At 44.2% G+C, this 12,900-nt stretch overlaps 1 protein-coding gene across 1 annotated transcript in view; it reads right to left on the bottom strand.

Annotated features, from left to right (window-relative positions):
• HIVEP3 (HIVEP zinc finger 3) overlaps positions 1–12,900 on the bottom strand; it is a 418,754-nt gene that overhangs the window by 313,572 nt on the left and 92,282 nt on the right. The window contains exon 2 of the mRNA XM_059689780.1: positions 11,047–11,158. The gene's annotated coding sequence lies outside the window, so the exon portion shown is untranslated. The remainder of the gene's footprint in view (positions 1–11,046; positions 11,159–12,900) is intronic.

The raw sequence follows: 12,900 nt of genomic DNA on the forward strand, positions 1-12,900 counted from the left end.
TAAATGTTCATGGAAGTTTTGTTTAAATCGTCAAAAACTTGGAACACCCCAAATTTCTATCCATGGTGAGTGGATAAACAAATTGTGGTACCTCCATACAACGAAATGCTATTCCGCAAGGCAAAGAATGAACGGCTGATGAGCACAACATGAATGAATCTCAACAGCATGATGCTGAGTGAAAGAGTCAGGAGCAAAACAGTACATACTGTAGGATTCCATCTGTCCCCATGAAGTTCTAGAAAAGGCAACACCATAGTTTCAGAAAACAGACGGGTGGTTGACAGAGAAAGAGGGTGTGAGGACTGCAGAGGGCACGTGGGAACTTACAGGGATGATTAAAACGTTATGTGTGTTGATTGCAGTGTGGCTATATCGCTGTGGATGTTTGTCAAAACTCGTTGAGTTAAAAGGTGAATTTTATTATATGTTCATTATACTCCATTTTAAAAAGAGACCTGAAGTCATACAATCCCACCTGAGACATGCTGGTCTCTGAAACTTAAGTGAGAATTGTGTGTGTTCTGCTTCCTTTGCTTCTTTGCTTTGCCCTCCGACCCCCGCCACACACACACACACACACACACACACACACACACACACACACACACACTTTCTTTCCCTCTTTGCTTCTTCCCTTCCCTCCTTTCTGTCTACCTCCCTCCCTTCAGTCACCCTCCCTTCCTTCTTCTTTCTCCCTCTCCCAGCCAAGCCTAGGGGCAGGCCCCTGAGCTCCATGCATTTCCAGAACTGCCATTACAAATTAGTGGGATTGACCAGACAGCCAGGCCAACTGAACCTCAGCTTACTTCCGGGGAGCAGATGTTCTGCAAAACTGGTCAGTGACCCACAGAGAAGGCTGGCAAGACCACAAGGCTCTCACTGGGCCCCTCTGTAGCTTCTAGGTAAAAACTATGCATATATTCCTTGAAAAGAGGAAATATCTTTCCAAGAATTGCCTGGCCTTGGAAAGGACGGAGGTCATTTGTCTCTGTCCAAGAAAACTGTTTATGCACCCTAGACTTGTTCTCTTCAAAGCACATGGGGATGGGGATGGGGCAGGGGTGAGGGCTGCAGTAGAGGAGAAAGGGGGGCAGAGAGAACAGGGAAAGCAAATGCCATTTGGCTTTGAGCAGCAAGATGAGCTCTTACCATCTCAAACCCTGAGGAGGATGGAGGGAAAGAGGGACCCCTTCATCCCACCTGTTCCCACATGGCTACCTGAGTAAGACAGCACCCACATCAGGGGCGCCCCTGCCCTGGCCGGATGAGAAGTGAACAAGGCAGGTGGGCAGCAGGAAAGGGACAGAGCATGAGACTGGCACGGCTCCCTCCCCTGGGCCTGCAGGAGGCCCAAGGCAGCGCGTATGTCCATCTGCTACACTCACCACAAGTAGATTCACCAGAAGGGAAGGGGACAATGGTGACCCAAAGCCCTTGCTCAGAAGTCACAACAGGAAATGAGCATCGGGGCATGCCTGCCTAGGAGTAAATCACACCAGCATCATCAGTCAGGGCTCTCTTAGACAAACCCCTCATAGCAACAGAGAGGCATAAAGACCCCAGCCAAAAGCCATGGAAGTTGAGTTCAGCCAAGCGCAACCCAGTCACATGGGCAGTGGGAGGGCTCGGGGAATGCCAGCTGCCATCCATGTCCTGTTTGCTTTAAGGTGAGAGAGCCTGTCTTAAAGAGATGGATGCTTGCGCTGTTTTTTTTTCTAGAGAGAGTTGGTCTCCAGGCGGTAAGGCCTATCATTCAATAGCAAAGCTAAGAAAGAACGCAGAGTAAGAGTAGCACGAAGGTAGAACTCTGGCCCAAGACAGGAAAAAATAAAACAAGCATCCATAGAGGTAAAAGTGAGTAATTCTGGGCAGCTAGTTCTGAGTAAGTGGAAGAGAAAAGGGACAGTCTCTAATCCTAATCCACTCTGGTCCAGGCTTGGAAAAAAGCTGTAAACAGGAAAAATGTCCTATCAAAATATGACAAACAATGTGTGAAACTGAAAATCCCAGGTTAACAAGAAAGAAGAATTAACTCCCTATAATCTGATGTACTTCTACATTTAAAGGCTAAACTATCTCTTATCTACTCAATTTCACTCATCTCTATCCTGGTAAAACTCTTATTAACAGAATTAAGACATATATACCCCATTCACTAGCATCCAACTAGTCTTCTACCTTAGCCTGGAAACAACCTGTATAATTTACATGACTAAGAACCTACTATCATATCTATTGAATGAATCGTGGTATATAGCAACCATTGTAATAAATACATAAACAAATACTCAGATGTTTGGAAATTAAGAAACACAGGTACACATAATTTATGAGTCAAAGTGTAAATCATAGTTGAAATTATAAAATATTTAGAACCAACTAATATTAAAATATTACATAGCAAAGAAATGTGTGATGAAGTTACAGTGGAACTATATAAATACAATGCTCATAATAAGAAACAAAAAGTCAAACATTCTCCTTAAAAAGTTAAGACAATAGGTCACACCAAACAAGTCAGAAGAGAGAAAATGATAAAAACTAGCACAGAAATTAATGAACTAGAAGATAAAATAAATGCTGGGGAGAATCAGAAAATTAATAATTGGTTCTTTAAAAGATTAATAACAGAAAAAATTCTGAAAAGATTTACGCAACAAAAGAATATGGAAGGCACAATAGTATTGCAAATGAAAGGGGGACATAACCACTGATGCTACAGAGTTAAAAAGATAAACACATATTATTAATAATTGCATGGTAAAAATTTTGAAAACTCAGATAAAATGGACAAATTCTTAGGAAAAAAATCTAACTTACCAAAAGCAATTCAAGAAAAAAAATAGTTAAAACCAGACTAGCCCAATAACTACTGAAGAAACTGAATTAGAGATTTAAAAATCTCCAGGGAAGCCTGGCCAGTGTGGCTCAATTGGTTGAACATTATCCCATGTACCAAAAGGTCACTGGTTGGATTCCCGGTCAGGACACATGCCAGAATTGTGGGCTTGATCCCCAGTATGAGGACATGCAGGGGGCAGCTGATAGATGTTTCTCTTTCATTGATGATTCTATATCTCTCCCTCTCCCTTCCTCTCTCTGAAATCAATAAAAACATAATTTTTTTAATCTCCAGGGAAGAGAGAATTCCAGCCTTACCTAACTCTTTTTGAGAATATATAAAGAGGAATTCTAAAATTCACTTCACAAGTCTAGCATAAGCAGGATACAAAAGCCTAGCAAGGATAATAGGACAAATGAAAATTACAATTCAATACATTCATGAATATACAAAATGTCTCAACAAAATATTAGCAAAACACATCCAGCTATGTATTTTAAAAAAATGAAACCATCATGACCAAGTCAGGTCTAGTCTAGGAAAACATGATTAACTTAACCTTTGCCCAACATTAACAAATTAAAGGAAGGAAAAATCACATAAATCCTCTCAATAAATGCAGAAAGAGTGTGTTTTTTTTAAAGTGTTATTTGTGATTTTTATAAGAACTATTTGCAAACTACAAAAAAAATATGGAATAATCCTGATAAGGAATAATCAAATGCCCAGAGAACATTATTCTCAAGGGAAAATGTTGAACATGAAAGGCAAAACTCTGAAAATTGCAGAAGGCACTGTAAGTGCCTATTTTATGACCTTTTCATAGGGAAGGATGTCCTTTAAAAGGCACAAAAAGTTAAATGATAAGGAAAGACTGATAAATTTTTAAACACACTCAAATCCAGAATTTCTGCAACTCTAAAAATACTAAAAAAGAAAAATACTACAAATTAGGAGAAGGTATTTTCGACACTCGGTAATAGTTTCCAGCACACATAAAGAATTTCTACAAATAAATAAGAAAAATACAAACTATCCAATTTTTAAATAAATGGGCAAAAACTTGAAAAGGCTCTTCAAATAGAAAAAAACGTCAAAAGGCCAACAAGTGTATGACAAGATGCTGAAGCTCTTTAGTAATTAAATATATACAAATTAAAACCAGATAAGACACTATTATACACCCACAAGACTGGCAAAAATTTCTGATAATATCCAACAAAATATAGTGTTAGCAAGGATAGGCAACAATAGGAACAAGTAATTACACCCACAGCTAGGTGCAAAAATTGGTTAAACATAATGGAAATTAATTTTTTATTTAGGTGAAATTTATTTAACATAATGACAATTAATTTTGAACTATTCCAGTAGCATTGATGACCATAGTCTGTGACGTGTAGTTCTACTCCTCTGCATATTCCCTAAGTGAACTTATATAATGCTCACCAACTTGAACAAGAATGTTCACAGCAGCACTATTTATAATAGCTTAAGAAATACTTAAGTGATAATAATAGCATTGATATATAAGGCACAATATATTCATGCAATGGAATTATTACAGTTCAGCAAAATGAAAACATTTCCACTACACAACAGTGTGCACTAACCCAGGAGTGAAACATTTAGCAATCAGTTGGCATAGGGACTGTCCAGTCTAAAGAAATCCCAGCCATAGTGCTGGATCGGGGTCCCAAGACTCCCTGCCAGGTGTAATCCCTTTAGGAGGTGGAGGGACTTGAAGAGGTCTCATGGAATCCCTAGTGATGGGAGGAACAGGAGCAGAGTCAGATAAGCAGAAATTGACCACCAACTGACATGGAAATATTTTAGGTGTTTGCCAATCAGTGCAGCCTACTGGTATGCATGGGTTAACTCTAAGCACAAGAATACAGACAGTATGACTCCATTTATATGACTTTCACAAACATGCACAACTAAACAAGATATTGGTTAGGGATGCAAATATAAGAGGGTAAGACAATAAAAAAAGCATGGGGAAAAGAAACAGAAATGTCCAGGAAATGGTTATCCCTCAATTGGGTTTGGGATGAGGTGGGATGGAGAAGGGAGCCACTCTTCAAAGGTAAGAATAACATTCTTTTTCTTAAATTGACTTGTGAGAACATGAGTTATAGACTTTATACTTTTATATACAGTAAATAAGTATTCTTTTGTATCTATTAACTATTTCAGTAAAATTCTTTTAAAAGAACTTCAGCCCTAGCCAGTTTGGCTCAGTGGATAGCTTGTCAGCCTGCAGAACAAAGGGTCATGGGTTTGATTCTGGTCCAGAGCACATATTTTGGTTGCAAGCACCTTCCTGGGCTGGGCCCTGGCTGGGGTGCATGCAGGAGGCAACTAATTGATGTGCTTCTTTCACATAGATGTTTCTCTCTGTCCTTCCCTCTCTCTTCCACTCTCCCTAAAAATCAATGGAAAAATATCCTCAGGTGAGGATTAACATAAAAATAAATAAAAGAAGTTCATAAAAGAATTTAATAAGGAGCATATGAAATTGCTGTGGTTCCTGCCATCCATATCTTTTCTAGCTGCTTGACAAAGATGAGCAACTCAGCTATAATTGGCGGAACTCTTAAACCCACTTAAATTCTAAGAGCTTCTACCCAAATCACTCCAGAACCATTCTTGGAAGAATCTCTCTAGTAAGATGTAGCAAGTCCCAACCTCCAGAGTACATTCTGCTCTGGCTCTTTAATTTAGTACAATCGTAAGTACAGTAGTTTTATTTTATTTTTTACTCTCCTGGAATCTTCTCAAGTTTTGAAATCTTTAAAATGAGGGCATGGAGTAAATGACTACATTCTGTTTCTCTTGCCTAGATTTCAATGGTGATGCTCTCATTTGAGTCCTTTATCATGTGCTTAAGCTGTGTGCTACCCCAAGTCTCCTCACTGAGATTTGCTGAGTCAGAGGAAGTTTCTAAGAGCACAGAAGTGTATTTTGAGGGCCAAGGAGTGAGGGGAGTTTGGGAGATTGCACACATGTGCAATTTTTTTTATCAGCTCCAACAGATGTTTGGCATTTGTAGATTCAACGTTCACTTTTTTGGTCATGTGTGAACAGCCCCTAACAGCCACACCATGCAGCAGTGATCCTTTCCCTGAAGTGCCAGTGTGAACTGCCTGCGTGTTGCAAAGGGACAGCACAAGAGTCACGTGGGAACCTTGTCAAAGCTCCTCATCCCAAAACACAACCAGCAAAACAGAAACTCCCTGAAAGTGAGAGAAACTTTATTTCCTTGAGTGCAAGTTGAAAAGGCAAATAATTGGTGGCCTGTGAATAACCATGGGAACCTCTTCTCTCTGGACAGAAACCCGATTCAGAAGGCAGTCAAGAGCCTACACAAGTACATCCGCATTTTCAAATTGGGACTATGCCAAGGGTTTGAGATGCATCCTTAGAGGATGTCAAAGGTCTACAGTGTTGAATCTTGATTGAGGAGGTTTTCAGATTTCCTCTTTCATTAAAATTAAATCAGTTCTTTTTTTTTTTTTATCAGAGCTCCTCTGATCTTAAGGTAGCTTTGCATCAAATGCCAAGCCTGGAAGTCCAATGAATGAGTGAACAGAATAACTTTGGTGACGGAGGCTCAGCAGAGCATGTCATGGATGCATAGCACTGCTTTTATTTTTTCTATCTCTTTCTATTATTTATCAGCTCTTCTTTGCATACATTACTCATTTTTTTAAGTTGGCCATGAACCCCAATACAAGGACCCATGGCATTCAGAGAGTTCCCAAGATCCCTGGCTGTGTTCCCCCAACCTGAGGGGTAGTCTCAGTTCCCCTCTACTGCACACCTGGATGTAGCTCCTCCCTTCTCCTTTTTTCACAAGGATGCCAGCCAGCCACCCCTGGCATCTGTAACACTTGGTAAGGAGGCAGGAATCACATCTCTCACACATGGCTTCATCAACAGACCGTATGTACGGCCCAAGCGCTTATTCTCAAACTCTACCCTCCCAAAAGGGCAGCCCTCTGGCGAGTCACCTCCCACCACCAACCTCTGCCTTTCAAGCCCCTGGGATTTCAGAGAATTCCCTTTTCTCCACCTTATTACACCAGTGTCCCTTTGCTTATGTAAACTTGGGACAGTTCTGAGCATTTCTGACCATATTCAATGACCTGTGATTGACAGTTTCTTCTTAGCAATTTCAAAAATGTGTTCAAGTAATGTACAAAAAAAAAACCCCATAAGATTTTGTGCAACTAGAAACTGAGCAATATTCTTCAGCCACTTTTAATTATGGTCTTCACATTTTTGACATACGTATTATATTTAAAAAGTGTCAGTAATCGCTTTCTTCTCCTTTTGTTTTTCCTGGTGCCTTTGTTTTGGAGTAAACTGTAACTAAGCAAACTGGGAGCGAGTCAGGCAAAGCTAAGCACTGCTCCTGCACCCTTCCAGACACCCTTCCAGTTTTGAGCACAATGTCTGAACTGAATAAACATCACAGCTTAGCATGAGGGTGTTGCCATGACACCTTGACCTTGTGTTTCTGATGAGCTAACGGCACACTGGCAGTGAGACGTCCACATTCCCTGCACTGACGTAAGAAACACACGCCTCTGGGGCTGACCTCTCATCTTTTCATCACTGTGTCACTTCCAACTGCAGCGTTAGAGTCACCAGGTTGGAAGGCTCTAAGTGTGTCTCCTGTCACAATACAAGTTTGCATGTTTCCTTCTTAATATTTTCTGCAGCATCAAATGTGAAATAGTTCCCTGCTAAAATTCAGCAAGCGATCATAAACTTCTCAATGAATTTCAACGTGAGAGAGCTTTATAGTTATAATGTAATTTTGATCAGTAAGCCCCTGGCTGCCCAGAAACCTCGGGGGGGGGGGGGCGGGGAGGCGGGGTCTGTTATCTTGCATAAATGCAGTTTTTCCTTTAAGCATCATGCGAAAGAAATCATTTTGGGTATATTTCAAATTCTCATGCCTTTTAAATTGGACACGCAGAATGTCATTGAAACTTCTCTTTATACATCTGGGTCATTGTGAGCATATTGGTAATTATGGGCCCTGAAGACCCATCAAAATATATAAAATTTCAATGACTTGTTTGCATTAATACTTACATTAAATAGTCTTAAAATTCTATGCTTTGAAGTCCTGTGCCTTTTAAATTTATGTAAAGTTTTCTTTTTTAGTTTTTCTGTTTCTTACATTACTAGTACTTCTTACTGACACATGACCAAAAAAAATTTTAATAACCCTTGTATAGTATGGTATGTTATCAATATATTTCAATTTGCTAGATGTGCTTGGCAAACAAATAACCAAGCCTCTTAGGACTGTCCACTAATAAAGAGTCCTGAAAGAGGGTATGAAATTTTCTGCAATGATCAAAATTCAGGAGCTGTAGCTCATGGACTTACAGCATCTTTCTTGGTTTACAACTTAGGTTCCAACTAGGTTAGTGAAATTATGTAAATGTGAGGTCCATACTGTCATAGTATTCGCCTAATAACCATCAGCTACAAAGCACATGTTAACCTTTTAACTCATCTCATTTTCTTCTCCATATTTCAGTGGGTTTGGAAAGGCTATGATGATTACACCCACTTCACAGATAAAGAACAGCACTGGTCAAGGGCTTTGGTGAAGTCTAGCTGGAAACACCAGTGCTACCTGTTCCTATAGCTAGTGTTTCCTGCCGTGCCTGCCCAGCACATCTGTATATCTGTAAATATGCTTTGATTCCACTGGAAATGTAAAGAAGAATGTCAGGGCCTCCTTAATGGGCAGCATGGAGAGCAGAAAAGAACCTGAAAGATACCAGGGAACTCACAGCGGGGGAAGTGAGCCACAAGTTTAAAACTGTCCAGTTGTCACACAGTTTTCTTAACGTTATCTTCCATCAAGTCGGGGCCTGGAATCTGCCAGGATTTCGGAGTAAGTGCATCTTCTCCTTGCCTGTAACTTTCACACACTAAATGTCCCAATGACTCACTTGGCAAGGACCCAAAGACAGCACACAATTCTCCGCTGCCACTGAAACTCAATGGGCAGAGACAGTTCACCAACAGTGCCAGTTAAGCACATCTTAATCCACTGCCCAGGCACACACCTTAGAAGCTGGCCCTTGAAGAGAACCACTGGTGTGTTGAGAGAGAAAAAAAAAATCTTAGCCTGAAGGGGACAGACTTCCCCACCATACTAATAAATCTGCCCAGCAGCCCTAGGCACTAAGGGGCATGACAAAGGGGCCCATGTGCTAGTCCTGTGAGTACATTAGCAAAGCAGAGTGGGGGGAAAGAAGAGGGAGAGCTATATGTCACACACACCTTCCCCTCCTGCCTGCAGATATCTCCATGGGACAGCTGATCTCCTACCTTGAAAAAAAATCCCACAGAATTTTAATTCAAGAATGTACAGGGGCTCCAGCCCCTGCAAGTCACCACAGCTTTAAAGAGCATCTGTCATGCATGCATACTGGCCAGCATCTGAGGTCTGCTCTCCGGCCTACAGTGTACCCCAACCTCAGGGCAAAACTGAAACCCCAGTGGGGCAGAAACTCTTCCCCTTGTTGGGAAGCATGGAGAGCAGCTGGGACCCAAAACAAGTGAGCCTGGGGGAGTCACCCTGGATTCCGATTTCATGTTCTCTGTTACTTAGAAACCCAGGTTCCTGCAGGAGTGATTCCAACCTTTTCCCTGCGGGGGTGAAATGACCACATGAAAGTTCTGACCAGCAATGACTGGGTGAGAGGGATGTGGGAGGGTCTTCGGATCAACACCAACCCAAAGCCAATTGCACCCTGTCCCCAATGGACATGTGATCTTGGCCTCTGTTCTTCACATAAGATGCACAAATGACTCGCTCTTCTCCACACTCTCCCTCCCCCCCCCCCCCCCGCCCCGCATACGGACAGTTACATAAAGACATCCTAAACATCTTAAACGTGGGAGCCAACTTCTTCATTGGGGGAGGGCGGGCATGGTGGGTGCGGAGCTGCTCGGGCACACGGTCTGATCATTACTTGGGGTTACATAATCACACCAACAAGGGCTGGAGAACGTGGAGATCGGTTCAGCTCACACCTCATCCTCTTCCCACCCCTCCCCCAACACCCAGAAAAAGCAGGCCAATTTTAACAGGAGCGAAGCACATGATGTGGCTGGGGGGCACCTGGCTGCTGCCCGTCAGCACGCCACCGGCTGCCAGGAACTTGAAGGTGTGCAGCAGAAAGAGGCCCAACGCGCTGCTCATCCCGCGACCAGACCTCGCAGACCCTCCGCCTGCAGCCACTGCCCGCAAAGTTCAAGGGAGGGTCTGCCAAACCACAGAAGTGCCCCGCCCTGCCAGTAACCCAGAGCTGCCCCATCCAGGAAGGCGGCGCCTGGCCCCCAAGTCCCTCTACACTCTTCTGCCCCAGTCTGCGCCGCGGCAGGCAGTCCGCGCGCTCAGGAGTCCTCGGGCAGCCGCACAACCTCCGCAGGGCCACCAGCACCAGCAGTGTTTCTAGTTTTAAAAGGTGGCAAATATGGGGCACAACTTGGAGAGGGGGCACCCGCTTGACTAGCGGTGAGGCAAGGATCCCCAACAGAGCAGGAGTTTGGGTTGGTTTCGTGTGGAGGGGAGGGAGGTGGTGATTTTGCTTTAGGAACATTTGGGGGAAGGGGCTCGGATGAAGGGGAGAGGGAAAGTTCATCCTTCTGCTTAAGCACCCAGCATCCTGCGACTCTCATTCTCCACCAAGCGGGCCACAGAGACCGCGGCGGGCCTGAGCGACCCTGAGCAGCAGCCCGGGCAGCAGGAGAAAATGCGGGTGCCGGGGCTCACTGAACCCGGTCGGCAGTGCGCGGGTGCCCGGCTGCCAGCGAGGAGCGCGGCGCGCACAGGGTTACAGCCGCCGCCGCCGCCGCTGCCGCAGCCTCCGCCGAGCCGCGCGGGTGATTGACGCGCGGGGTCACTTGAGGCTCGCTGGCTCCCCCAGCACCAGGCCGAGCAGCCGGCTCAGCCCACGGAGGGCACCGCAGGCTGTGCGACCACCCACCAAGCCGGCCCTTGCACCTCAGCACCCCGGACACCATGCCCAAGAGATGCAATGACAAAATGGAATCGCAACTCGCTATTTCATTTTCCAGGGCGGCCGCAGGCAAAACCGCAACAAATACAATCAAACACAAGGAATCCATCCGCAGAATAAAAATCCAGAGTCCCCTACCTTGGGCCTTGGGATGGCAAACTGGTCCTGTGTTCTCTGACCCACGGATCCAGCCCCTTCTTCAGGAATTATTCCGGTCAGTCAGGATTGTGTGCATTTCTTTCATGAACACCTGTTTCAAGTAAGGGGTAAAGACCTCATTGAAAGAATTGTCCTTAAAGCAGAACCTGTGCACACATCTGTCCACACAGGCATGCGTGCGTGTTGGTGCACACACATATGCACACGGAATATGCATGTACATTGAAGCACCGAACTAGGCAGTTGGATAATGGGAGAGACGGCTGGTTGTGAGCATGCTCGCGCCGGGAACAGATCCACCCTCTGTTATTCCTCTGAATAAATATAAATCACCATCAGAGACCCAAACAGTAGCATCCCTCCCGGATTCCTGCTGCTGAAAAACACGGAATAAATTCGGTCCTCGGACACAGAATCTAATCGGCAGCTGTTTTCTGAATCCGGAGCCAACCCATGCCTCGCTTGCCTTTTCCACTATGAGTCCAGACCTTTTTTGAAAGAGGTTTTAACCTTTTAAAGATACAGTACACCAATTATCACTCCTGAACAGCTACCCGTCCCAGCGCAGGAAGTCAGTCCTGTGTCTAAAGCCACAGACAGGCTTGCTCACGGTGATAATGATTTCAGTTTTCAATGCCTTTTTTAAAATTTTCATATATGTAAATATATATGTGGAGAGAGAGAGTGAGAACGCAAACGCAAGATATAAAACTGGACACACTTATTGCCGTGATGAGCTCCTCAGTGACTAATCAGCATGTTATGTAAACACTATGATCCTTCACTGCTGAACACACATGTTCACGGGATCAGACAATGCAGGGAACTCCTGCAGCATGGGGGTCACCCGTCATGAGCCCCTAACTGCTGATAAAGGACCAGGAAGCCTGCCAAGGGACTGGAGGAAGTGAGGGTTTCTGTCACCGCAGAGTTAATGCCACGGCACTCCTCACCCTGTCCTGCCGTGAACCCTCAGGTGCCATGTCCTTTAACCAAAGAATCCATGTGGCAACTACTTCTAAACTATAAGATAGTCTAGGACCAGATCGTGTTCAAAGACACATTTTTTAAAAAACCAGAATCTGGAATCAAAACTACCACCTGAACCTTTAGGGTCCCTAAGATACAGACTTAGGCCATTAAGAGTTTGTTAACAAGATGGTTTTGTTGTTTTTTACTTTATTTTGTTAAGGTTGGGTTGAGCATAGGGTAGGGAAAAAAAGGGGTGAGGTGGGGGATAAATAACACCCAGCCCAAATGGATTTGGGGGGGGGGGAGGTTTGGTTTTTTTGTCAAGTATTTCAGCCACACAAATGATATTTACTCCAGTTTTGTTTTGGCTTTTAAAGAGGTAGCAGTGAGAAGAAACCAAAACTCCTAACCTCGCTTATGTTTGGAAGGGATGAAAATGCCTTTTACAGTTTCTTTTTTATCCTGGTTGCCCTGAGCTTCATAATGCCACTGGGTGCTTCTCTGGCTCCCACCCAGCAGCAGACGCTTCCCTGACAAGCAACCCTGGTGTTCCTACAGCCACTCCCCAGGGCATGTCCCTCTAGCCCTAGCATCCGAGCCCAGTGCACTGTCACCATCCCCTCTTGTCACAGGTGCTGCCTGAACCGGCCCTCCCAGACACACACACACACACACACACACACACACACAGCATCTCCCTTCTCTTCCCACCCCCTCTCCCGCCTTCCAGGCTCTTTAGCAGAAAATGATCATATTTCATGTGTCATCGCTCTAGCTAGCTGGGCCTGTCACTGATTGGCTGGGCACTGGCAGCCGGAAATGTCACCAGCCATACAGCTTAGAACGGTCTCTCCTGCAACC

Source organism: Myotis daubentonii, chromosome 3 (genome assembly GCF_963259705.1).
Source record: "Myotis daubentonii chromosome 3, mMyoDau2.1, whole genome shotgun sequence".
Classification (NCBI taxonomy): domain Eukaryota; kingdom Metazoa; phylum Chordata; class Mammalia; order Chiroptera; family Vespertilionidae; genus Myotis; species Myotis daubentonii.